The following is a 27,781-nucleotide window of genomic DNA, read 5'->3' on the forward strand; positions in this document are numbered from 1 at the left end:
TGGAAGGACTGGTGTTGGCAGAACAAATGGGAAAGAATGTACTCATTGTAAAAGATTTGGTCACACTATAGATCAATGCTATTATAGGGCATGCACTTACTGTGGACAATATGGCCATTATAAATAATATGCTATAAAGCCAATGGACAGTCAAGGGCTAATCAAGCCTTTATAAGTGATAAAAAAGAAGAACAACCCACAAAATCAGCAGCACATAAAAATTTTTACTGATGAAAAGTATGAGCTATTACAGAAAATGAAGACAATGTTGGGTTCTTCTCCTAGTTCCTCTGCAAATACTGCTGCCACTATCGCTTCAAGTATGCTACTATCTGCCTCTTCTTCATCCTGGATAATTGACCCAGAAGCCTCAGAGCATCTTACAGGTAACAAAAATATTTTATTACATTTTTTGATGATCTCACTCGCACAACTTGGTTGTTTATATTTAAGGAGCATTCTGATATACCATTCATTTTTAAGTCATTTCATGCTATTGTAGTCACACAATTTTGGTCAGAAAATATAAACTCTCCAGTATGATAATGCCAAAGAATATGTTTCCAAAGACCTTGACTCTTTTTGTCAAGAAAATGACATTATCCATCAAACATCATGCACCTACACTCCTCAACAAAATGGTGTAGTCGAACGTAAAAATTGTCATATTCTTCAGGTAGCTCTAGTTTTATTATATGCCATGAAAGTTCCATACTTTTATTGGCCTCATGCGATCTTTAGGCTTGCTTTCTTATAAATCGTCTACCATCTGCCGTTCTTTGTAATAAATCTCCTTAATCTAGATTATTACCGAATGATGATATGTTTTCATTACCTTTGAAAGTCTTCGGATGTCAATGTTTTGTTCATAATTCATTACCTAGACACAACAAACTTGATCCTAAATCTATCAAGTGTATCTTTTTGGTATACTCTCACACACAAAAGGGTTATGTTTGTTATCGTCCTACTCTTCAACGTTTATTTGTATCTAAGGATGTAACATTTTTTGAAGACTCCTCATTTTATTCTGATGGCGCTCCTCCTGGTCTGTCCTTGGTACTAGGTTCCCCTCGAGTTGTTGTGCCTCGTGATACAAAGATTATTCAACCTCCATAGCAAGTGGCCAACACCACATTTTCCGAGTTAACAGATCCAATAGAGGCAAGTCCTTCATCACCAATTATTTTTGGCCCTCTATATGATACTCGTCCTATTGCTATAAGGAAAGAACCTTGATCATGTGGTGGACCTTTTGGTTCTCATCCCATTTCAAATTATTGTCTCATCATCACCTCTCACCTTTATGTTGTCAGTTTCTTTCTTCTATTTCCTCCATATTTGTTCCACAGTCCTATCACGAGGCTCTACAACATCCAGGGTGGAGGCAACAATGGATGAAGAAATGAAGGTCCTTAATGACAGTCATACATGGTCACTGGTTTCTCTTCCCGTAGGTAAAAAACCCATTGGTTCCAAGTGGGTTTATACTGTCAAACATAATCCGGATAGGTCAATTGCATGACTGAAGGATCGAGTTGTTGCCAAATGTTATACTCAATGCTATGGAATTGATTATGAAGAAACCTTCTCTCTAATGGGAAAAATGAACTCGGTATGTATATTATTATTTCTGGCAGATATTTTATCATGGCCGATATATCAACTTGATGTGAAAAATATATTTCTTAATGGTAATATTAAAGAAGAAATTTACATGAAACAACCACTTGGGTATGTGGTTGAGGGGGTTTTATGGTCCCATATCTCACAATGCGATTCGCAGGGAAGAACAAGGAGATGAAATGAATCAAGCTCGAAGGGGAGCTTGAAACCTTGGGTTCGTTGAGGAGAACGTCGATCCTTGGGTTCGTTTCGAAGAACGCCAATCCTACGGTTCGTTGAGGAGAACACCAATCCTATGTTTTTGGTAACATTAGACTTGTCCATTTCCTTCCAGGTCGTCCTTTAAATAGGACTCATGACCACAAGGTTCTAGAGAGAATTACAATTTTGCCCCTCCATGCCATTTACCATGAAAATAAACTAAATGACTACATAACTAACTCAATCAGAGTAATTGACTCAGCCATGGTGTCCGCAAACTCCTCCTGGAGAGCGAGCTTGTCCGCAAACTCAAAGATGGGAAGGCATGCCAACATCTCCACCTCTTCCCAAGTAGCGTCTGTGGCGGCGGTCATCCAACCAATGCGGATACACACTGTCATCCATCCTGGACCACGGCTCGTGACTATTCCTCTCATAGCCGACGTAGTTCCCCAATATTGCCCTGTTGTTACCTATAGCACGTCCAATCCACCTGGTACAACTGCAACATCCACATCTCCAATGTATGGTCTAAGGTGCATCCTGGCCCGCACAGCATTAAGCAAGCCTGCCAGCTGTCTGGATCCTACAAGTGCAAAAGTGTTTCCTTTATCTCAGGTCTCCCCTATAGCATCTAGAGACCATTGCCCATTAGCACTACCCACAAGTTCTACAGTTTCTTTAGTTGCTGCCATAGCAAGAAATCCAACACCCATTTCCACTTCTTGAATCCAAGCTACAACAATTCCTACTTCTGATGTAGCAGAAATTAGCCATGATATAAGCGAGTCAGGAGAGGGCCCTCTGTTGCTCCACATTCCAAGTTCCAGTCAATATCTTGATATTGTCATATTGTGTGGATAGCTGCTCCCTACTTGACAACGTTGTGCGCAAAATGTTATCAATAGGTCCTGGTCACAACATGCACCATCCACGAATCCCTCCATGATTAGCCAGGGTGAACACATAAGCAGCTCCAAGAGCCATCTTAATAACGGGGCCCCTGTGTGCAACCCCTCCTCCAATGAGGGTACCATCCAACTCCAAAATCTGGATAGTCCCACTTATGGAACTGACCCACAATCGGGTTCCATGAGTACAGAAACACTCCTCTTCTGGACGATTCTCAAGCTGACCGTCTATACCAGATACTTTCAGAAGCTCCTTTGTACGAGCATCCCACAATGCAAAAGGAAGGTAGTTAGCACTCCACTCCCTGCCCCTCAAATTATTTTCTAATAAAAACTTCACGTCGCCAGCTGATATAGAACAAACACCATTTACCATCCCCTGACTTCTAAGGTCAATGAATGATCTTTCCACAAACAAAGCTGCCATATGCCTTTCGACCGCCAAAAAAGAGAGATTTATCCACAAACTCCCAAGGCCAAATTGTAACCACACGACCTTCTGAACCTGACCAAATGTCCCCATATATAGTCTCCATTGCATTCTGTTGTGCTGCAATCTCATCTGAAATCATTCCATGTGACCAAAAGTATTCATAAGTTGCAGGAATATCTCTATCACATTTGAGAAGTGGATTTCCAATAGCTACTCCCTGAATGTTGAACGTGAAGCCCATTGAATATTTATTGCGGTTCAGCCAAGCTACAACCAACTGGGGTTTATAATAATGACCTGCATAGCTGTCTCCTGTTAGAAATAGGTCTTTGGATTTGAACTCAGGAAATTTTTCATACCACCTCAGCCTAAAAACAAGCATGTCATTGGTAGTAGATTGGATGCTGTATTCCATGGGTTTGGGTTTATTCTGAGCGCCTTGCCATCTCCTCTAGGGAAAATTGGATGCAACTCGGTGAAGGCACTCCCACCCATGGAGGAACAAGTTGGATCTCCATTCAACCAGAGTGTCAGTGGGCTGGTATGTGCATCTCCATATGCTTCTGCTAAGTAGTAAAAGAGACTTCTCCCAGCCTCGTCAGCCATGGTAATGTAACCATCAAACTGTCTATAATTCACATTGGGCTGGCCAGGTAGCCGCACGACCAAATTCTCAAGAGGGTGGCTAGTAATACCCAAAAGCAACAAGGCCAGAAAACCCACAATTGGTCGGAGATTTTCATCGAACAGTGTCTGAGAGGACATTACTTCTCTCCCCACTCCAATTCTTTGTAGCCAAACAGGAAACCATTGATGCCTAAGTACTGCTGTCCGCCCACGGTCTTCCAATGTCCCATCTTGTTTCTTTGCAGCAACTATTGCTGCTGCCTTTGGACTCCTGGTAGTAAGGCCAGTCTCTTTGAGACCGTCAAAGGGCATTGTTGCAGTAAGTGGAAGTCTTCCCCATTTTTTTATGTTCAACATTGTAGTGGTACCTGCTATGTCAATTGGCATGATGTCCACCCAGTACCCCACACTAGTCTGAATCCTATTGAATATTTCCACATCTATCTTGTCAGTTACAACAAACCCAACTTTGAGTGGATCTCTGCAGAACCCCTCTGCTGCAAACCCAATAGGTCCCTCTCTAGATGCACTCATGTCCTTGTCAAAATTTTCAAAAGGCGTATACAGGTGGTGTTCGTTATCCACTCTATTCAGAGGCATCGTTGCTGTTATGAATTCACTATAATCAATTGTGGGAAGCGTAACTTCAGATTCTGAACGGGCATCATACTTCTTTGTTCACACTGCATTTATGTATGTCATCAATAACTACAATAGACTGAGGAAGATCATTAACCACCCTGAAACCCTTCTGAACCCATTTTGGGGCATCTCCTAGATATTGATGAATCAGCTCAATACCAACATCACGCAAGATAGTGGCAGATGTTGAATTGGCCACTACCTTTGCAAGTAAAGTTTTGCCAGTACCAGGCTCTCCATAGGGGGGCACATTCTTCGGTGGATTGATTCGAATGTCTATTGTGTGCTTCTCAATGGTAGCCTTCTTAGTGGCAACAATATGCTCATGCTCCACATTCAACATTCTATGGAATTCAAGGCTAGCTTCAACCACAGATCCCTGTCATTGCTAACAACGACAAATATGAGATCTTGGGTGTTTTGGACGTAATGTCTCCACAAAGGTCGGATCCTGTCCTGACCACCAACATCCCACACATTGAAACTGATATTCGTATATTCTACAGTTTCCACATAAAATCCAATGGTGGGGATCGTGGAGACAACCTCTCTCAGCTTAAGCTTGTAAAGGATGGTGGTCTTACCAGCAGAATGCGCACAACAAAAACTGCCAAAAATAAATTTTGACCGGTATCCCAAAACAGAGGTTACCTTTCCTCAATTTTTACACGCAGGACGGAGGAATTCGAAGAATCACCTGGAATTGATGTCGATGAGTGGAGGTATGTCTCTATTGAGTGTGAAGTGGATGCATCTGGCTGAACGAAAACCTGCAAGCCCAAATCGGGTTGTTCCGAATAGATTTCAGGTCAAACGACGTTGTGTTTTGGTTCGGGATTTCTACGCTTGGAGGGTTTAGGTCGACACTCTGCTGGATGGCTGTTCCCGATGGTGAACGAGGGGTCTCAAAATTTTCTGAGACAGGTATGCACTAGAAGTCCACACTCGAAGAAGTTAAGTTGACCCTCTTCGGAATGGACAAAATTATTCTTCGAGACAGTGGCTGCACCAGCTTCTTTCAACACGACAATTTTCCCCTCTGAATCCTTTTTCAGATGTGTCTCTAATTCGGCCCCTTTCTCAGACCTTTCCATTAAAAATCATTGTATGTCATCACGTATTGCCGAAATCATCTCTTTATGCACTGTTGCCATTTCATTTAGGAACGAAGAATTGTCCATTGTGAACCAGCTCTGATACCAAGGTGTTATGGTCCCAGATCCCACAATGCTATTCGTAGGGAAGAACAAGGAGACGAAACGAATCAAGCTCAAAGGGAAGCTTGAAACCCTGGGTTCGTTGAGGAGAATGCCGATCCTTGGGTTCATTTTCGGAGAATGCTGATCCTAGGGTTCATTGAGGAGAACACCGATCCTTTGTTTTTGGTGAGATTAGACTTGTCCATTTCATTCTAGTTCATCCTTTAAATAGGACTCATGACCACAAGGTTCTTGAGAGAATTACAATTTTGCCCCTCCATGGCATTTAACATGAAAATAAACTAAATGACTACATAACTAACTCAGTCAGAGTAATTGACTCAGCCATGGTGTCTCAATCTGACTCTCCTTTAAATAGGACTCACTATTGGGTCCATAACAGGGGGAGTCTGTATGCCGCCTAAAAAAATCTCTATATGGTCTAAAGCAGTCCCCTCGGGCATGGTTTGAGAAATTTAGCCAAGCCATCATACTAGCCAGCTTTCACAGATGCTCTGGAGATCACTCAGTATTTATTGAAATTACACCGAGAGGTAAGGTGATTTTGGCTGTATTTATTGATGATATTATTTTAGCTGGGAGTGATTCCGAGGGCATTTTGAAAACGAAGGAGAAAATATGTGTTGAATTCAAGATGAAGAATCTTGGACTACTCAAATATTTTTTGGGTATTGAAGTATTACAATCCAGACATGGGATTGTGCTATCCTAAAGGAAATATTCCCTTTATCTACTAGAGGAGATAGGAATGATGGGATGCAAACCAGCATACACTCCTATGGATGCAAATACAAAATTATGTGGAGGCACTGAAGAAGATATAGATATTGGAAAATATCAAAGACTAGTGGGATGACTTATTTTCTTGTATGTAACAACGCCGGATATTTCATATGAAGTAAGTTTGGTAAGTCAATACATGCACAAGCCACAACTTAGTCATTAGCAAACACTTTAAAGAATACTACGATATCTGAAAGGAGCTCTAGGAAGTGGGCTTCTCTATCAAAACCATGGTCACTTCAACATCGAAGGATTCTCATATGCAGACTGGGCCGGATCCCTGGATGACAAAAAATCTACTTCGGGATTTTGTACGATGGTTGGAGGGAATTTGGTTACATCAAAAAGCAAAAAGCAAAATGTAGTAGCACGGTTGAGTGCAAAATCAGAATACAGGGACATGGCACACATTGTTAGTGAACTCATATGGATAAGATCTCTTCTCACTGAATTGGGATTTTACAAAAAAGCACCAATAGATCAATAATATGTCAATCAAGCAGCAATACACATTACATCGAATCCAGTCTTCCATGAAAGGACAAAGCATATTGAAGTGGATTGCCATTTTATACGAGAAAAGTTCCAAGCTGGTTTCTTATCTCTGAAGCATATATCCTCAAAGTGTCAAGTTGCAGATATTCTCACCAAGCCGATCACTCACAAGATTATGTCTACCATATGCAACAAGTTGGCCATTTATGATGTCTTCTCACCCCCAGCTTGAGGGGAAGTGTTAAAATGTGGGACCCTCCATGGTGCTTGAGCTGGTGGGACCCCACCATGAGGATGTGGGACACCAAGAAGAGTCCTCACCCAAGCAAGCATGAGTTAAGGAATTAAGAAGCACGAGCTGAATTGAATTAGAAGACTTGAAGATCAAGTAGTACCCACAAATATCTCATGAGTTGTCAGCCTTATCAAGATGAGCTGGAAGATCATGAGGGACCCACAAGGATAAGGCCATGAGCAGGCCTTCTCCCTTATATTCACGTGAATGAAGAAAGAGTCCTAGTTCAACTCATATTAGTCTTCTAGTAGATTGGTTTGGATAGACTTATCTTAGAGAGTTAGAGTTGGAATGTAATTAGGATTGAAAGGCTAATTGTATAAGGACTCTACCTCCTCCTCTACTATAAATAGTGGAGTTGTAATTCGGAATTTATCAAGTTACACATCTCATTCTCGAGTTACCCTCTCCCTCTCTTTTTGCTTGGCACAACCTCTCTTTTCTCCTTTATTGTTTCTTCTCTCTACCTGAGAGCTCTTCTTCCATTTTCTTCTTTTTCTTTCTTCTTTCTCTTGCTCGGAATTATGAAAAGGGATCCTAAATTCAACATGGTTCCTAGTGAAAACCCATTTACTACCCACAGGTTTCTTGTCAAGATGATGTGGAACTAGAGCCCAAGTCTAATTTTCATACAATGAATTCATTTCTTCTTCCATTACCGCCTTCCATCCTAGATGCCTCAGAGCCTCCTCATATGACTATGGAACAAAGATGGAAGAATTAGATGCAGAAATTGACAGCATGAAGAAAACAACCGATGGTGAGAAACAAAATTGTATATAGGGTGAGAAGGGCCTAGTGCCAATTCTAGGCTCCTTTTGTAGAGCTATGGGCCTAGTATCAAACTGTGGACCAAATGCAACATGGAAAGATGGGCTTACCTCAGAGGGATCTGTAAACTCAATAAGTGTGGTATCGGTCGATGCTTCAAGGATGTGAAGTAGATCAACATCAAGTGGCACAATAGGCTTCGAAGCTGCTAAATTGATGAAATACTGAGAGGAGCATCTGTTGAAGAATAAAAGGATGTGTCTTGAAAAAAATGACATCCCAGGAGATAATTAACTTATGAAGGGAAGGATTATAGCAAACATAACCTTTTTGGGTACGAGACTAACCCAAGAAAATACACTTAAGATACATAGGGTCCAACTTACTCTTTTGTGGGGGTGTGACATGAACAAAACATGTTCAACAAAAGACCTTCAAAGGAAGGGAGAACGAGTTTTAATCTGAAAATAACAATGTGCAAGGAGATTTATTACTAAGAACGCAATTGATTTTAATCCAAATCAGAATCATCAATTCAGAAATTGAAAAACTCAACACACCACTAAACTTACTCAAATTGAACAAAATACAAATTCAGAACCTTAACAGTTTAAAATCCGAACTCAAAACACTTTGACTCAAATTAAAACTCAAAACGATTATGTGACAAACTATGACAATGGAAAATAGAACAAAAATTAAGAAAATCAGTGAGAGAAATGAAGAAAAGAGAAGGGGTAACTTGATTTTGAACTTACCAGATACAAAATTTTGAAACTCTTTTCATTGAAAGAACAAGCATCATCTAACCTAAGGAAAGGTAAGACTTTTTATTCCGAATATAGAAAGAGGAGGAACTTGAAATCATAAGGGGTTGAAGAGGAGGGAAAGGGGGATGACACAATTTTGGACTTACCTCTTTCTTCCTCTCCTTCTTCCTCCTTTGCTATCTTCTTCATTCCGTCGTGCGCCCTCTCTCCCTTTCTCTATATCTTTCTTCTTTTCTCCTTTCCTCCAAAAGTCGAATGAACTTTTCGAGCCACCTTTCTTTCTAACCTACTTCTTCTCTTCCCCCCTTTTAATTTTTTAAAACTTTTTCTCTGGATTTACCTCAATGCCCCTCTCTTTCTCTCTTATTCCACCTTTACCCTTAACAAAATGTAACAATTTACAAATGAAAAGTTAATAAAAATTGATAAAACATAGATTTAGACAAGTCTTCTAAGTCATTACCCTCATTCGCAAGGGCCTTAAACATATTGATTAGTGTGGGCATTGTTAGCATGGGCTCGGTCGTGACAAGCCTCTACATTGTCATAGAGGGTCTAACATCCCCACGTAAGTTAATAAACAAGCTATGGCATTTCAACCATAGAATCATGGCTAAATCTTTGGTTTAAATGGTATTAATTGGCTCCCCATGGGAACCTCACATCATCTACATCTCAACAATTGACTATGTCTAGGACAAATATACTTGCCCCAATCAAGGGTATTCTATGAAAGTGACCAAATGAATTTGAGTCTATTGCTTCCATGCATTTGGTGGGCATTGAAGAGCTTGTGGATACCATCTCTCTTTGTATATTATAAAAAAATGCAATACAAGTGGACTAAGTCATGGTGGACTCAATGTCAAGTAAAAGGATTATCACCGCTCTTGAAAGAGCAATGATCTCCACAGGCTCCACAGGTGGGATTGAAGTGGCTGATAGGCCTGATAGGCTTGATGGGATTGGCATATGATTGCTCTTGAGCCCCATTTTTTTTATCATATTGACTTTGGAAAATAGGTAAAGAGAAGAGCATAAGCACAATGTGAGTAATGGTATGGAATAGAAAACACCCCCAAATAACTTAATACAAAGCAAAAACAAAATCACTAGTAAACTAACAATCAATCAACTTTGAATCTCCTATCTTACAAGAGAGAGATGGACATGATATTGAAACATGTATAAACTAGAAGACACAAAGGTGGGTGATTGGTCAACCCTATCATTGGCCCCTATCCCATAATGTTCTATGTTATGAACTTATCTAATACCATGTTACCAACTTTTGTGGCATGAATTCATTATAGTACAATTTCGTGTGACACCAGAATCAATTTGAACTTTGTTAACAAGTATGTACAATCTTATTATTATGAGACAAATATATTACTATGTTACATACTAATAAGGCAGTATGTTGCAAAGTGATAATGTACTATATTATAAATTGACCTATCCTATATAACAACTAGGTTACTCAGTGATAATGTATTGTATTATGGCTGACCTAGAATTATATTACTATTTTTAGGCTTATGTTTCAACAAATAATACTCGTTAATAGAGATCTTGATTTCAAAGTCACACATTTTAAATTCTAATAGCTACTTTCCAGCAACCAAAATTGCAGTATTCACTTTATATTTCTAATTAGAATTCAACTATTTGATTAGTAGTATCCAACTAATTATGAAACCTCCACCAAGCAAATGCATCATTTTCCTTTAAAAGGAGTGCATTTCTATAAAATATTTTTTATAGAAAACATATTTTTCTATAAAAATATAAGGGAAATAAGGGAAAACATAGCAAATAAGGCATTTCTATAAAATATTTTTTGACTACACCCATATACTACTGTGTATGTACAAATAAGGTACTAGATTAGAGGGTGATAATAAAGTATGTAAGAAGCTTGCCGGGCAACAGGGAACCACGCCAGACATGGATTATTCCATGTTCTACAAACAAGAAGAGAGATTAAAATTCTCTTCTCTATAAATGAAAAGGCAGCAGGGTTGTCGAAAAAAGCAGCCCAGGGACACCATATTATTAGCAGAATCTGCTTTCAATGTTGACAAGCAAACCAGATTCCATCTGTCTGTCTCCCAGAACATCCATCAGCTAGCCATATAAGGAGTTCCAATTTGGAAGGCTCTTCACTGTTTCTAACCCATCTCTTCTCCAATTCTTGATAGATTGTCATCTGGCATGGCTCCTTCAGTGGAGAAGTTGTGCAGATATCTGTGTAGCGTCAGAGATTTGTACCAATCTGCTCATGAGTGTCTCCAAATGCAGAACACTCAACAAGTCTACCACAAGAACAGGGTGCAAGAAGAGTTGGATGAATCGCTTAGGCTACTGGATGTGATTGGAATGACAAGGGGGTAATGGTCGAGATGAAAGTACATGTTAACGATATCCAGTCAGCTCTTCGATGAAGATCAGGTGGATAATCAGACATGGAAAGTAAAACTAATGCTTTCCAGTCATTCAGAAAGAAGATGAAGAGGCAGATTGTGAAGCACATCAAAGACCTGAATACAAATGCAGGCAAGTCAACCTCGTGCCCCCACACATCGGTTGCAAATGCACTTACAGAAGCAACGTCAGTCACCGTTACCTTCTTGGAATCTCTTTTGTCCATTTTCTTTTCAAGGTCAGTGACAAGGAGGAAGCCACCGGTCTCGAAATGGATGGGCACAGGGCGAGTGGCGAGTAAAGGGGAAGCGGAGACGATGAACGAAGTGGCAGGAGTAGAGGCCTATCTCAGTTCACTTCGGGGTCCCAAGTCACCCAAACACAAGGGCATAGAAGAGGCAAATTATGCTAAGAAACAATTGGAAGCATTGGAAGTAAGCATGAGACCAGTCTAAGACGGATTGGACTGCCTGTTCAAGTGTTTAATGAAGACAAGAGTTTCCCTTCTAAACTCTTCATTCAACTTATGAGAATCTTTGCAGTTAAATTTGTTCAATAAAATATTTTAAAAAGCCACTTTTTGATGAGTCAATATTCTTTATCGTATGTGAGTATGTTAAAATTTGAAGATTAAATGTATAATGTTTTAGAGTAATTCTCACATATGGTCTTCTAAGCTGTCGTTTACCCAAAAATGTGGCTGATTAGATGCCATTATTCTACATACGACCAAATTATAAATGTAGTCAATGTATCCCAAAAATTAGAGGGTATATTAGAAATATAAATTTATTTTTATAAAATTTAAAATAAATAATAAAAAAAGACAACATGATCCTCAATTGCTTTTTGATTTTGTTTCCCAATTATGAAGTCATCTTCTTCTTCCACCATAACTATTTGTCACTATTCTCTAGCCGATGTTACCTTAATTGTTCATAAAATTTGAATTACAAGAACATTTATGGAATAACAATACCTAGTCAGCCATATTTAGAAATACAAACATCTATCAAGACTGTATTCATAAATTATCTAAATTTTTTAGTACTTATGAATATTTTTTCATTAGTTTGTTATATATGAAAAATACAATGCCGCTCATGTATTTCTAACTTCTTTAAAAACATTTATATACCTGTTTATTAGTTGGTTAGTGATTTTATAACTAGGTCAAGTTTTTAATCTATGTTAAGAGATGCATTACATATACCAGTTATCAATGGTTGTGTCTTCCTAGAATATGTTAGATCGATGATAAAATTATGTTGGTCTCCATTATTTTGATGATGATAAAATGTGTAACGTTAATATGTGTTACTAATGATATTATTACTGTATTTTAGACACATATTCCTGCATAAAATATTATAAGGTCTATGGCAAAATTTCAAGACAAAAGAATGATCAATCAAGTTGTTAAGTCAAGGCCCGACGTAAAAAGACATTGAAGATTGTTGTTGTGAAGAAGAACTTACACAAAATAGACAAACAAATATTTGAGACTAGATTCCGAACATCAATTAATTATCTCAAGAACTCTAGGTATATAAGTTGATGGGCACCCAAACTTTGATTCTTAAATACAATTATGTATGGAGCTTTAGGCAAAGAAATATTTCAAAATCATGTTTTAACTAATTGCATATAAATGTTTTACAATTGTAAATCCTTTAGAATAGCCTATATCATGTTTAGGCAACCATTCACATTGGAACCAATCCGATTTTTCATGAAAGAACTAAGCACATTAAAATCAATTGTCATTTTATTTGAGAAAAATAGCAAACCTATGTGATATCCACGCAATATGTTCCTTCCAAGAACCAGTTAACAAATATTTTAACAAAAACTATTCTCAAAAGTTCCCTCTAAAACTATAAGTATCAAGCTAAGGGGAAGGATACTAAAATTTGTGCTCTAATTCCTCACTTTATCCATTTCTTTTTTTACGTCACGTGCCTAGCTTGCTCTCCTGAACACTCTTCTCTCTTTTCCTCCTCCTTTCTCCTACTTTTTTCCTTAAACCCTAGAATCTAAGAAGAACAATTAGAAGAATTTTCCCGGGCAAGGGTTCTTGGATGCTGACTACCAATAGGAGAATGTTGAGAAGAAAAAATCGTTGTCTCATATGTTATGTGCATTTGCTTTAATTTTCCTTATCATTTATTTTGACTACACCTTTAATTTTAAATCTCAATTCATCCCTTCTTGAGATGCCACTTGAGCCAATACAGGGGGTGGGCTGCAAGTAGGCCAAGAGTGAGCCAGGTGGACTGTGTGTAGGCCATGCATACATAGCGCCCAGGCCTCACACGCCACATGTGGGCAGCACGCTAGCCATGCACGCCATACACGCGTACCACGCTGGCCATGCATGCCATGCATGTGCAGTTTGCAAGCCTCGAGTACCACACGTGCACAACTTGTATGCATGTCGCAAGTGGACACACATGCCATGCGGCAAAAAATTTATATTAATTTTTTTTAAATAAAATATTTTACTTATTTTGACAAAATAATTTTTGATAAAAATTAATAACAAAAAATCATTGAGAATTATTAAAAAAATTAAAAATATATCTTAATTTAATTAAAAATTATCTTTGGATTAATTTTAAAATAATTCTTGGTGAAATAATTTCATCCATAATTAATTTTAAAAATTATAAATAATTCTAGGTGAAATATTATCATAGGGAATTATTTTAATTATTTGACAAACAGTCACAATATTTATAAAAATAAAAAAAATAAACTCGGTGAAATTATTTCACCACAAAATTGCTTTTGAAGAGACATAAATTTCACAGAGAAATGGTTATTTGTTGTTGGTGATTTTTTTTTTTTTGGTGGATAGTTATTTTTTATACGAGTTAATCTTTGTAGAATTTCTCACTGAAAATAGGTTTTCTTGGCAAAAACAATTGTCGAGAAAAATCTATTTTTAAGAATGATTGTTTTATGATTTTATGTAGATGACATTTTTATTTTTAGTAATGAACACATAAAAAAGTAAAGGTAAAGAAATACCGAAGTGACTATTTTTTACATGAAAGACTTAGTATTAGCAAATGAAATTTTGGAATTAGAGTTATAAAGAATAAAAATTCGAGATGGGTTAAAAAAAAATTTCAAATGATTCCATCACATGGACAATAAACAAATTACCACACCATATGATTCTAGCATAAAATTAAAAAAGAACTGAAAACCACTGTTCTACATTGAATTTTTCATAGATTATTAGGGGTTTTATTTATTTTTAAAACTATACTAGATCAGATACTTCCTATGTTGTAGGAATATTGAGTAGGTAGACGAGTAACTTTCATAAAACTCATTAGAATGTTATTAAAACACTTTAAAAATATCTGAAATGTATCATTGACTATGCAATATCCTTTTGGATTTCCTACTGCCGTAAAAAGGGTATATTGATGCTAACTAAGAACCTCTTTTCCATGGCACAAAGGCTATTTGAATTTAAATTATCTGGTGGTGTTGTTGCTTGAAAGTTTTCCAAGAAAAACCATAATTACCATTTTTGAAAGCCATCATTGGAAAGTGACTTCTCATAAAGTTGTTTCCAGTTGATCACATGCAAGAATTTCACGATCTACCTTATTGATTAACAACACTTTTTCCTCCATCAACTATTGATGCATGGCAATGTGTATACGGCGTGACTGAAATTAATGATCCTATCTAGTGTGATGCTATATGGTTTCTTGGGAGTAAAATTAAGGATATTGAAAAAATATTATATATATTTTAAGTAATATAATGTACTTAATTCTGTAGAATTTGTTGCAAAATGCTCGTATCCAACTACTATGCCTAGTATTAGTTACAATGCTTAATATGCCCCTTCAAAATTTTGAGATTTTAAGGTTTTGTCCCCACTTAAACAGATTTGCCCCCATACCATGCCTCTCTACTTTGTTATAGTTTCCTCCCCCTTCCTAAACATTTTATGTTATGCCACTATCTAGCAAAAATAAGGCGTGTTGATGTTAGTGCTTAGAGAGTTTTAATACGTAATCAGCATTGCGAAGAAAGCGTTTTACATAGTTGACAAGAGCTAATTTTTATATATATACCTGAGACGATAATTTGTCTTTAAGAAAAAAATTTTAAACAACTACAAAACTCAAAAGGATTAGCTGGGAAAAATCTTTGAGAAACTGATAAGGAATTAAAAATTTCTCCATGTTAATCTACATTGACTTATAGTTTGTTGGCAAACTTAAAGTTTAATACTTGCATCTAATTATCAAGTTGATATTTGATAATTATGATATTACCATTTTATTTAGTTTGTGATCATATTAGATTTATAAATTTCTTCTTACCACTTATCTATTCGTCCTTTTATTACATTTTTTACTTGCAAGGAATTGTGCAATTTTTCAATATCGGGTGGTACTTGTTGTTTTAATGATCCATGTCATATTTGTTAAATTTCCTCTAAGTATGGATACAATGCCTCCCTAAAAATTAATCTTAATATGTTACCAACTTTAAAACCATGTTCTATACATACTTCAAATGCAATCGTAAATCGTAAACCATGTTCTTTATTATCAATAGAATTCCATTCATGTTCTTTTTTTTTGAAATTTTAAAACAAAGTTCTGATACAAAGATAACTATATATTTAAAGGGACTCAAAAGGCATTTAAAATGGACTTGGCGCTTCAGCATATGGCTGTACAGTAATAGGAGTAGGGGCCTTTCCTGATGCACAGTAGTCCTTAAGTAGAAACGAGTACCAATGAGGAATAACAGGTGAGAAATACTCTACACTATCCTTCCAACATGGCAAGCTGCTTATAGCATTTTCTGCTTTGCAACATGTTGGTGAAAAGGAGAACGTGTCATCTACTATACGTTTTATGATTGTTGTAGCACACTCCAAAAAAGCTTCTCCAACAACCGCTTTAAAGATTCTATCACACTTCTTAAACTCTGAATAGTTGTAGACTGGCAGCGGAGGTTCTTCATACCCAAGTATTGCATCACTTGGCACCGATAGAGACACAATTACCAAGACAAGAACCGTCATTAGTTGATTTCCCTTCACCATCTTTTTTTTTCTTGATGTCCTTTTTTTTTCGTTTCCCTCTTCTGAGTTATCTTAGAACATTTATGACTGATATATTTATAGTGTTTAGATGCACTACCTTCAAGTTGAGCAATTAAATTTATCTTCTTTGTCTTAGTCGTTACCTCTTTCCGCCATAAAGACGTCACTAATGAATTTAATAGTTCACTTACCATTGCAAGTACCTTCAAATTTATTTCGTAAGTTAAGGCTCCATGTTGAACATGAAGTTCTAAATTAATTTCAATTAATAAACACCACATGGGTGAACCATTCATAAAAAAAGTCTTGGAGAGTAATAAAACACGATCCAAACCCTTAATTAAATAGTCCTAGCATAATTAAACAACTCAACATAAATGGAAGACTAACATAACTAAAACACCTTTAAACTGGAACTCTTCTATGAGACCTCCTTCCATTATAATTTTGGCTTTGTAAGAATTCTTATTGTGAGAGTCATGTAAGAGGCTTCCATATCTTCTCTTCAACAATTTCTATAGAGAAGTCCCTTCCTAGAGCTTTTGTTAAATATCTGAGTATCCTCTCCAGAGTTTGCCAATGGGTAAGTTGTTATTATGCATATACCGACTCAGCACACTTACTGCATAAGATATAACTGGTTTGGTCATTGTATGGTAAATAAGCTTTCCCACAAGCCTTTAATATTTACTTATATCAACATTTTCTCCAAAGCTTGCACATAGCTTAGTGTTGGCATCCATCGGAGTATCCACTGTTTGACACCCCATCATCTATGTATCCTCAAGTATATCCAATACATATTTCCTCTGAGATAATACAATCAGTTAAGACAATATCATCTGCATAAACTACCAATAATGCTCTTCCCTTTAAGGTATTTTTGACAACAGACAAAAAGATCTACTAAGTACTGGCTGAATCCAAAATGCACCGTTGTTTGGCTAAAATTTTCAAACCAACCCGGAGGAGACTATTTGAGCCCATATCAAGACTTCCTTAATTTACATATTGACTTCCCTTCAACCACAAAACCAGGTGGTTGATGCATATATCTCTCTCTTTAATATCCTCGTTCAAGAATGTATTCTTGATATCCAATAGATATACCGGCCAAGAGGAATTTGCAATGAGGGATAATAAGAAGCATACCGAGTTTAATTTAGCCACCAAGGAGAAAGTCACCTTATAATTGACTCCATAGCACTCAGTATACCCATTTGCAACTAGCCGAGCCTTGAGGTGAGTAATAGAACCATCTAGATAGTGCTTTGTTACAATGTGGGACCCACCATGGTGATCGAGCTGGTGGGACCCACCATGAGGACGTGGGACACCTAGAAGAGTCCTCTCCCATCAAGCATGAGTTAAGGAATTAAGAAGCACAATCTGAATTGAGTTAGAAGACTTGAAGATCAAGTGGGACCCACAAATATCTCATGAGATGTCAACCTTATCAAGATGAGCAGGAAGATCATGAGGGACCTACAAGGATAAGGCCATGAGCTGGCCTTCTCCCTTATATTCACGTGAATGAAGAAAGTCCTAGTTCAACTCATATTAGTCTTCTAGTAGATTGGTTTGGATAGACTTATCTTAGAGAATTAGAGTTGCCTGTAATTAGGATTGAAAGACTAATTATATAAGGACTCTACCTCCTCCTCTACTATAAATAGAGGAGTAGTAATTCGGAATTTATCAAGTTAAAGATCTCATTCTTGAGTTAATCTCTCTCTCTCTTTTTGCTTGGCGCAATTTCTCTTTTCTCCTTTATTGTTTCTTCTCTCTACCCAAGAGTTCTTCTGCCCTTTTCTTCTTTTTCTTTCTTCTTTCTCTTGCTCAGAATTATGGAAAAGGGATCCTAAATTTAACATGGTATCAAATCATTATATTTAGGATCCCTCGTCAAAGGAATGCTCTAAAGAAGTGAAGATCAACACCTCTTAAAGAAGGCTATTTTATGAATGAAGAACACAAGTCGAGAGATAAGTGTTCAATTTTTTTCTTCTTTTCATGGTACAGGTTTCAGAATTTAGAAGATGATTTAAGGATGAGTATGTAAATGCTTAAATCTTAATATATTATGGATATGAATGCCTCTCTATCTAGAAGGAGCTATCAAAATAGTTTTGTCAGTTGGGAAATTCTGTTTACCTGGACAAGTCCATGATCAGATTTTTGGATTTTTTTTTGTGGGATAATAGTTCCCTAATATAAAAGATTGTTATTGAGTCTCTTATGAGTGGTATTAAAGAAAAACAAATCAGAATAATAATTTAGCATCAATGCTAAAATTCGCCATACATCGAGTTGATTGAAGAAGTACTACTTAGTGTTATTATTAGAATTTTTTTGAAGAAGGGCCTATCATGGATGAAGAGAATATGAATATCAAGGTGAAATACTGAGAATGACCACATTATCAAATTTTATGAGTTGGTCAACATCGGTTCGGAGGTTCCTTATAACAAAAGACCTACTTGGTCACCTCACCACCCAAGGACCACCTATTGATGAAGATGATATTTTTTATAACAAATGGTTGAAAATTGATACTTAGGTGATTAGTTGGCTAATCAATAGCATGGAAGAATATGTTTCCAACAATTTTATTCATCTTGACACTACTAAACAAATTTGGGAGACATGTGCTAAACTGTACTCATGCCCGGATACTCTACATAGACCATATGATATTCTCCAAAGAATGTTGAATACTAAACATGGAGAAAATATCCATGAGTACTTGGCCCGCTTTAGAAGATTTCTTCAAGAGTGGAAGTTAGCTCAGCCTTCAACCACAAATATTTCTATCCATGACAAATAGAAGGAATCTTTAATTACTGCAATTGGTCTTGCAAATGTTAAACCCCAGCTTGATATTGCCAAGAGTCAACTTTTTTGTGCTTCTATTGTCCCCAAGTTTGATGATGTATGCGCAACAGTAATTCGTATTTCAGGCACTTCTTCCTCCACCACTGACGTATCATCCGCTATGTATTCCGATCATCGAGGATCATCATCTAACTGTGGACGAGTCCGAGGAAGAGGTGGAAGGACTGGTGTTGGCAGAACAAATGGGAAAGAATGTACTCATTGTAAAAGATTTGGTCACACTATAGATCAATGCTATTATAGGGCATGCACTTACTATGGACAATATGGCCATTATAAATAATATGCTTTAAAGCCAATGGACAGTCAAGGGCTAATCAAGCCTTTATAAGTGATAAAAAAGAAGAAAAACCCACAAAATCAGCAGCACATAAATTTTTTACTGATGAAAAGTATGAGCTATTACAGAAAATGAAGACAATGTTGGGTTCTTCTCCTAGTTCCTCTGCAAATACTGCTGCCACTACCGCTTCAAGTATGCTATCTGCCTCATCTTCATCCTGGATAATTGACCCAGAAGCCTCAGAGCATCTTACAGGTAACAAAAATTTATTACATTCTCTATCTCCGAGTCTTTCACACAAGTTTGTTACCATAGTTGAAGGTTCTCAAACCAAAGTCAAGGGAAAGGCTCCACTTCTGTCACCCCATCACTTTCGCTCACTGACATTCTTTTCGTTCCTACTTTGCCTTTGAATCTATTATCTATTAGTCAGTTGACAAAATATTTTAATTGCTCTGTTACCTTCTCACCTACTTCATGTGTCTTTCAGGATCTTATAACGAAGTAGGTGATTGGTGGAGGCCATGAAAAAGGGGGACTTTAATACTTGGACGTGCCAAAAAAAATATGGTTTCTACTACTAAAAATGAGACACGGTTATGGGACAATCGGTTGGGACATCCATCTGCACATTCTCTTCATTATATATTTCCTTCTCTTAAAGTAAGGTCAAAATTTCATTGTGAGGTTTGTCAATTGAGTAAACATCAATGGAGTAAATACTCTCCTCGTCCAGCAGTCAAAAGTGTTACTCCATTTTCATTAATTCATACTGATGTTTGGGGGCCCTTGAGTGTCTCCGATATTTCTAAAGCAAAATATTTTATTACATTTTTTTATGATTTTACTCGTACAACTTGGTTGTTTATATTTAAGGAGCATTCTGTTATACCATTCATTTTTAAGTCATTTCATGCTATGGTAGTCACACAATTTGGTCAAAAAATATAAATTCTCCGGTATGATAATGCCAAAGAATATGTTTCCAAAGACCTTGACTCTTTTTGTCAAGAAAATGGCATTATCCATCAAACATCATGCACCTACACTCCTGAACAAAACGGTTTAGTCGAACGTAAAAATCATCATATTCTTGAGGTAGCTCGAGGTTTATTATATGCCATGAAAGTTCCATACTTTTATTGGCCTCATGCAATCCTTACGACCCTCTTTCTTATAAATCGCCTACCATCTACCATTCTTGGTAATAAATCTCCTTAATCTAGATTATTACCAAATGATGATCTGTTTTCATTACCTTTGAAAGTCTTCGGATGTTAATGCTTTGTTAATAATTCATTACCTAGACACAACAAACTTGATCCTAAATCTATCAAGTATATCTTTTTGGGATACTCTCACACACAAAAGGGTTATGTTTGTTATCGTCTTACTCTTCAACGTTTATTTGTATCCAAGGATGTAAAATTTTTTGAAGACTCCTCATTTTATTCTGATGGCGCTCCTCCTAGTCTGTCATTGGTACTAGGTTCCCCTCGACTGGTTGTGCCTCGTGATATAGAAATTATTCAACCTCCATAGCAAGTGGCCAACACCACATCTGTCGAGTTAATAGATCCAACAGAGGCAAGTCCTTCATCACCAATTATTTTTGGCCCTCTATATGATACTCGTCCTATTGCTATAAGGAAAGAACCTCGATCATGTGATGGACCTTCTACTTCTCATCCCATTTCAAATTATTGTCTCATCATCACCTCTCACCTTTATGTTGTCAGTTTCTTTCTTTATTTGTTCCACAGTCCTATCAGGAGGCTCTACAACATCTAGGGTGGAGGCAGCAATGGATGAAGAAATGAAGGCCCTTAATGACAGTCATACATGGTCACTGGTTCCTCTTCCCACAGGTAAAAAACCCGTTGGTTCCAAGTGGGTTCATACTGTTAAACATAATCCGGATAGGACAATTGCACTACTGAAGGATCGAATTGTTGCCAAAGGTTATACTCAATGCTATGGAATTGATTATGAAGAAACCTTCTCTCTAATGGGAAAAATGAACTCGGTATGTATATTATTATCTCTGGCAGATATTTTATCATGGCCGATATATCAACTTGATGTGAAAAATGTATTTCCTAATGGTGATATTAAAGATGAAATTTACATGAAACAACCACTTGGGTATGTGGTTGAGGGGGTTTTATGGTCCCATATCTCACAATGCGATTCGCATGGAAGAACAAGGAGATGAAATGAATCAAGCTCGAAGGGGAGCTTGAAACCTTGGGTTCGTTGAGGAGAACACTGATCCTTGGGTTTGTTTCGAAGAACGCCAATCCTAGGGTTCATTGAGGAGAACACCGATCCTATGTTTTTGGTAACCATCCTTTAAATAGGACTCATGACCACAAGGTTCTAGAGAGAATTACAATTTTGCCCCTCCATGGCATTTAACATGAAAATAAACTAAATGACTACATAACTAACTCAATCAGAGTAATAGACTCAGCCATGGTGTCTAAGCCTGACTGTCCTTTAAATAGAACTCACTATTGGGTCCATAACATCACACCCCTCCTAGAGAGCGAGCTTGTCTGCAAACTCGAAAGTGGGAAGGTGTGCCAACAACTCCACCTCTTCCCAAGTAGCATTTGTGGCGGCGGTCATCCAACCAATGCGGATACACACTATCATCCATCCTGGACCACGGCTTGTGACTATTCCTCTCATAGCCGACGTAGTTCCCCAAAATTGCCCTGTTGTTACCTATAGCACGTCCAAGCCACCTAGTACAACTGCAACATCCACATCTCCAATGTATGGTCTAAGGTGCATCTTGGCTGTTATGGTCCTGAGTTAAGTACCTAAGTCTTCCGCTCCTAACAGGCCGGTCTTTTGGGTAGTATTGGCTAGGTGCTTAACATTTGGTATCAGAGCTAGCGCTACGTCCCGACTTCGAATCCCTCTCTCAACTTAAGCTTGTAAAGGATGGTGGTCTTACCAGCAAAATGTGCACAACAGAAACTGCCAAAAATAAATTTTGACCGGTATCCCTAAATCGAGGTTACCTTTCCCCAATTTTTACACGTAGGACAAAGGAATTCAAAGAATCACCTGGAATTGATGTCGATGTGTGGAGGTATGTCTCTGTTGAGTGTGAAGTGGATGCATCTGGCTGAACGAAAACCTGCAAACCCAAATCGGGTTGTTCCGAATAGATTTCAGGTAGAACGACGTTGTGTTTTGGCTCCGGATTTCTACGCTTGGAGGGTTTAGATCGACCCTCTGCTGGATGGCTGTTCCCGACGGTGAACGAGGGGTCTCAAAAATTTCTGAGACAGGTATGCACTAGAAGTCCACACTCGAAGAAGTTAAGTAGACCCTCTTTGGAATGGACGAAATTATTGTCTGGGACAGTGGTTGCACCGTCTTCTTCCGACACGACGATTTTCCCCTCTGAATCCTTTTTCAGATGTGTCTCTAATTCGGCCCCTTTCTCAAACCTTTCCATTAAAAATCATCGTATGTCATCACGTATTGCTGAAATCATCTCTTTATGCACTGCTGCCATTTCATTTAGGAATGAAGAATCGTCCATTGTGAACCAGCTTTGATACCAAAGTGTTAAGGTCCCAGATCCCACAATGCTATTCGTAGGGAAGAACAAGGAGACGAAACAAATCAAGCTCAAAGGGGAGCTTGAAACCCTGGGTTCATCGAGGAGAATTCTGATCCTTGGGTTCGTTTTTGAAGAACGCTGATCCTAGGGTTCGTTGAGGAGAACACCGATCCTTTGTTTTTTGTGAGATTAGACTTGTCCATTTCATTCCAGTTTGTCCTTTAAATAGGACTCATGACCACAAGGTTCTTGAGAGAATTACAATTTTGCCCCTCCATGGCATTTAACATGAAAATAAACTATATGACTACATAGCTAACTCAGTCAGATTAATTGACTCAGCCATGGTGTCTCAATCTGACTCTCCTTTAAATAGGACTCCCTATTGGATCCATAACAGGGGGAGTCTGTATGCTGCCTAAAAAAATCTCTATATGGTCTAAAGCAGTCCCCTCGGGCATGGTTTGAGAAATTTAGCCAAACCATCATACTGGCCAGCTTTCACATATGCTCCGGAGATCAATCAGTATTTATTGAAAATACACCGAGAGGTAAGGTGATTTTGGTTGTATTTGCTGATGATATTATTTTAGCTGGGAGTGATTCCGAGGGCATTCAGAAAACAAAGGAGAAAATATGTGTTGAATTCAAGATGAAGGATCTTGGACTACTCAAATATTTTTTGGGTATTGAAGTATTACAATCCAGACACGGGATTGTGCTATCCTAAAGGAAGTATTCCCTTTATCTACTAGAGGAGATAGGAATGATGGGATGCAAACCAGCATACACTCCTATGGATGCAAATACAAAATTATGTGGAGGCACTGAAGAAGATGTAGATATTGGAAAATATCAAAGACTAGTGGGATGACTTATTTACTTGTGTGTAACAAGGCCGGATATTTCATATGCAGTAATTTGGTTACATCGAAAAGAAAAATTCAAAATGTAGTAGCACGGTCGAGTGCAAAAGCAAAATACGGGACATGGCACACATTGTTAGTGAACTCATATGGATAAGATCTCTTCTCACTGAATTGGGATTCTTCAAAAAAGCTCCAATAGATCTATAATATGACAATCAAGCAGCAATACACTTTACATCGAATCCAGTCTTCCATGAAAGGACAAAGCATATTGAAGTGGATTGCCATTTTGTACGAGAAAAGTTCCAAGCTGGTTTTTTATCTCTGAAGCATGTATCCTCAAAAAGTCAAGTTGCAGATATTCTCACCAAGCCAATCACTCACAAGATTATGTCTACCATATGCAGCAAGCTGGCCATTTATGATGTCTTCTCACCCCCAGCTTGAGGTGGAGTATTACAATGTGGGACCCACCATGGTGCTCGAGCTGGTGGGACCCACCATGAGGATGTGGGACACCAAGAAGAGTCCTCACCCAAGCAAGCACGAGTTAAGGAATTAAGAAGCACGAGCTGAATTGAGTTAGAAGACTTGAAGATCAAGTGGTACCCACAAATATCTCATGAGTTGTCAGCCTTATCAATATGAGCTGGAAGATCATAAGGGACCCACAAGGATAAGGCCATGAGCTGGCCTTTTCCCTTATATTCATGTGAATGAAGAAAGAGTCCTAGTTCAACTCAGATTAGTCTTCTAGTAGATTGGTTTGGATAGATTTATCTTAGAGAGTTAGAGTTGGAATGTAATTAGGATTGAAGGCTAATTGTATAAGGACTCTACCTCCTCCTCTACTATAAATAGAATAGTTGTAATTCGGAATTTATCAAGTTACACATCTTATTCTCTAGTTACTCTCTCCCTCTCTTTTTGCTTGGCGCAACCTCTCTTTTCTCCTTTATTGTTTCTTCTCTCTACCCGAGAGCTCTTCTTCCATTTTCTTCTTTTTCTTTCTTCTTTCTCTTGGACGGAATTATGGAAAAGGGATCCTAATTCAACATGGTTGCTAGTGAAAACCCATTTACTACCCACCGGTTTCTTGCCAAGTTGAAGTGGAACTAGATCCCAAGTCTGATTTTCATACAATGAATTCATTTCTTCTTCCATTACCGTCTTCCATCCTAGATGCCTCAGATCCTCCTCATATGACTGTGGAACAAAAATGGAAGAATTAGATGCAGAAATTGACAGCATGAAGAAAACAAACGATGGTGAGAAACAAAATCGTATATAGGGTGAGAAGGGCCTAGTGCAAATTCTAGGCTCCTTTTGTAGAGCTATGGATGGGCCTAGTGTCAAACTATGGACCAAATGCAACATGGAAAGATGGGCTTACCTCAGAGGGATCTTTAAACTCAATAAGTGTGGTATCGATCGATGCTTCAAGGAGGTGACGTAGATCAACATCAAGTGGCACAATAGGCTTCGAAGCAGCTAAACTGATGAAATACTGAGAGGAGCATCTATTGAAGAATAAAAGGATGTGTCCTAAAAAAAGATGACATCCCTAGATATAATTAACTTATGAAGAGAAGGATTATAGCAAACATAACGTTTTTGGGTAGGAGACTAACCCAAAAAAATACACTTAAGATACTTAGGGTCCAACTTACGCTTTTGTGGGGGGTGTGACATGAACAAAACATGTTCAATAAAAGACCTTCAAAGGAAGGGAGAATGAGTCCTAATCTGAAAATAACAATGTGTAAGGAGATTTATTACTAAGAACGCAATTGATTTTAATCCAAATCAGAATCATCAATTCAGAAATTGAAAAACTCAACACACCACTAAACTCACTCAAATTGAACAAAAAACAAATTCAGAACCTTAACAGCTTAAAATCCGAACTCAAAACACTTTGACTCAAATTAAAACTCAAAACGATTATGTGACAAACTATCAGAATGGAAAATAGAACCAAAATTAAGAAAATCAGTGAGAGAAATGAAGAAATGAGAAGGGGTAACATGATTTTGAACTTACCAGATAGAAAATTTTGAAACTCTTTTCATTGAAAGAACAAGCTCATCTAACCTAAGGAAAGCTAAGACTTTTTATTCCGAATATAGAAAGAGGAGGAACTTGAAATCAGAAGGGGTTGAAGAAGAGGGAAAGGGGGATGACACAATTTTGGACTTACCTCTTTCTTCCTCTCCTTCTTCCTCCTTTGCTATCTTCTTCATTCCGTCATGCGCCATCTCTCCCTTTCTCTATATCTTTCTACTTTTCTCCTTTCCTCCAAAAGTCGAATGAACTTTTCGAGCCTCCTTTCTTTCTATCCTACTTCTTCTCTTCCCCCCTTTTAATTTTTTAAAACATTTTCTCTGGATTTACCTCAATGCCCCTCTCTTTCTCTCTTATTCCACCTTTACCCTTAACAAAATGTAACAATTTACAAATGAAAAGTTAATAAAAATTGATAAAACATAAGTTTAGACAAGTCTTCCAAGTCATTACCCTCCTTCGCAAGGGCCTTAAACATATTGATTAGTGTGGGCATTGTTAGCATGGGCTCGGTCGTGACAAGCCTCTACATTGTCATAGTGGGTCTAACATCCCCACGTAAGCTAACAAACAAGCTATGGCATTTCAACCATAGAATCATAGCTAAATCTTTGGTTTAAATGGTATTAATTGGCTCCCCATGGGAACTTCACATCATCTACATCTCAACAATAGACTATGTCTAGGACAAATATACTTGCCCCAATCAAGGGTATTCCATGAAAGTGACCAAATGAATTTGAGTCTATTGCATTCATGCATTTGGTGGGCATTGAAGAGCTTGTGGATACTTGAACTCTCAAGTCAACGTCGTGGTTACCATCTCTCTATGTATATTATAAAAAAATGCAATACAAGTGGACTAAGTCATGGTGGACTCAATGTCAAGTAAAAGGATTATCACCGCTCTTGAAAGAGCAATGATCTCCACAAGCTCCACAAGTGGGATTGAAGCACTGAGGCTGATAGGCCTGATAGGTCTGATGGGATTGGCATATGATTGCTCTTGAGCCCCATTTTTTTTATCATATTGACTTTGGAAAATAGGTAAAGAGAAGAGCATAAGCACAATGTGAGTAATGGTATGGAATAGAAAACACCCCCAAATAACTTAATACAAAGCAAAAACAAAATCACTAGTAAACTAACAATCAATCAACTTTGAATCTCCTATCTTACAAAAGAGAGATGGACATGATATTGAAACATGTATAAACTAGAACACACAAAGGTGGGTGATTGGTCAACCCTATCATTGGCCCCTATCCCATAATGTTCTATGTTATGAACTTATCTAATACCATGTTACCAACTTTTGTGGCATGAATTCATTATAGTACAATTTTGATGTGACACCAGAATCAATTTGAACTTTGTTAACAAGTATGTACAATCTTATTATTATGAGACAAATATATTACTATGTTACATACTAATAAGGCAGTATGTTGCAGAGTGATAATGTACTATATTATAAATTGACCAATCCTATATAACATCTAGGTTACTCAGTGATAATGTACTATATTATGGCTGACCTAGAATTATATTACTATTTTTAGGCTTATGTTTCAACAAATAATACTCATTAATAGAGATCTTGATTTCAAAGTCACACATTTTGAATTCTAATAGCTACTTTCCAGCAACCAAAATTGCAATATTCACTTTATATTTCTAATTAGAATTCAACTATTTGATTAGTAGTATCCAAATAATTATGAAACCTCCACAAAGCAAATGCATCCTTTTCCTTTAAAACGAGTGCAACTAACCTAAGGGAAAACATAGAAAATA

The sequence above is a fragment of the Aristolochia californica genome, unplaced genomic scaffold (assembly GCF_029961685.1).
Source record: "Aristolochia californica isolate CCGP_79_NKW_82.1479 unplaced genomic scaffold, dmAriCali1.0.hap1 SCAF_3, whole genome shotgun sequence".
In the NCBI taxonomy this organism is placed as follows: domain Eukaryota; kingdom Viridiplantae; phylum Streptophyta; class Magnoliopsida; order Piperales; family Aristolochiaceae; genus Aristolochia; species Aristolochia californica.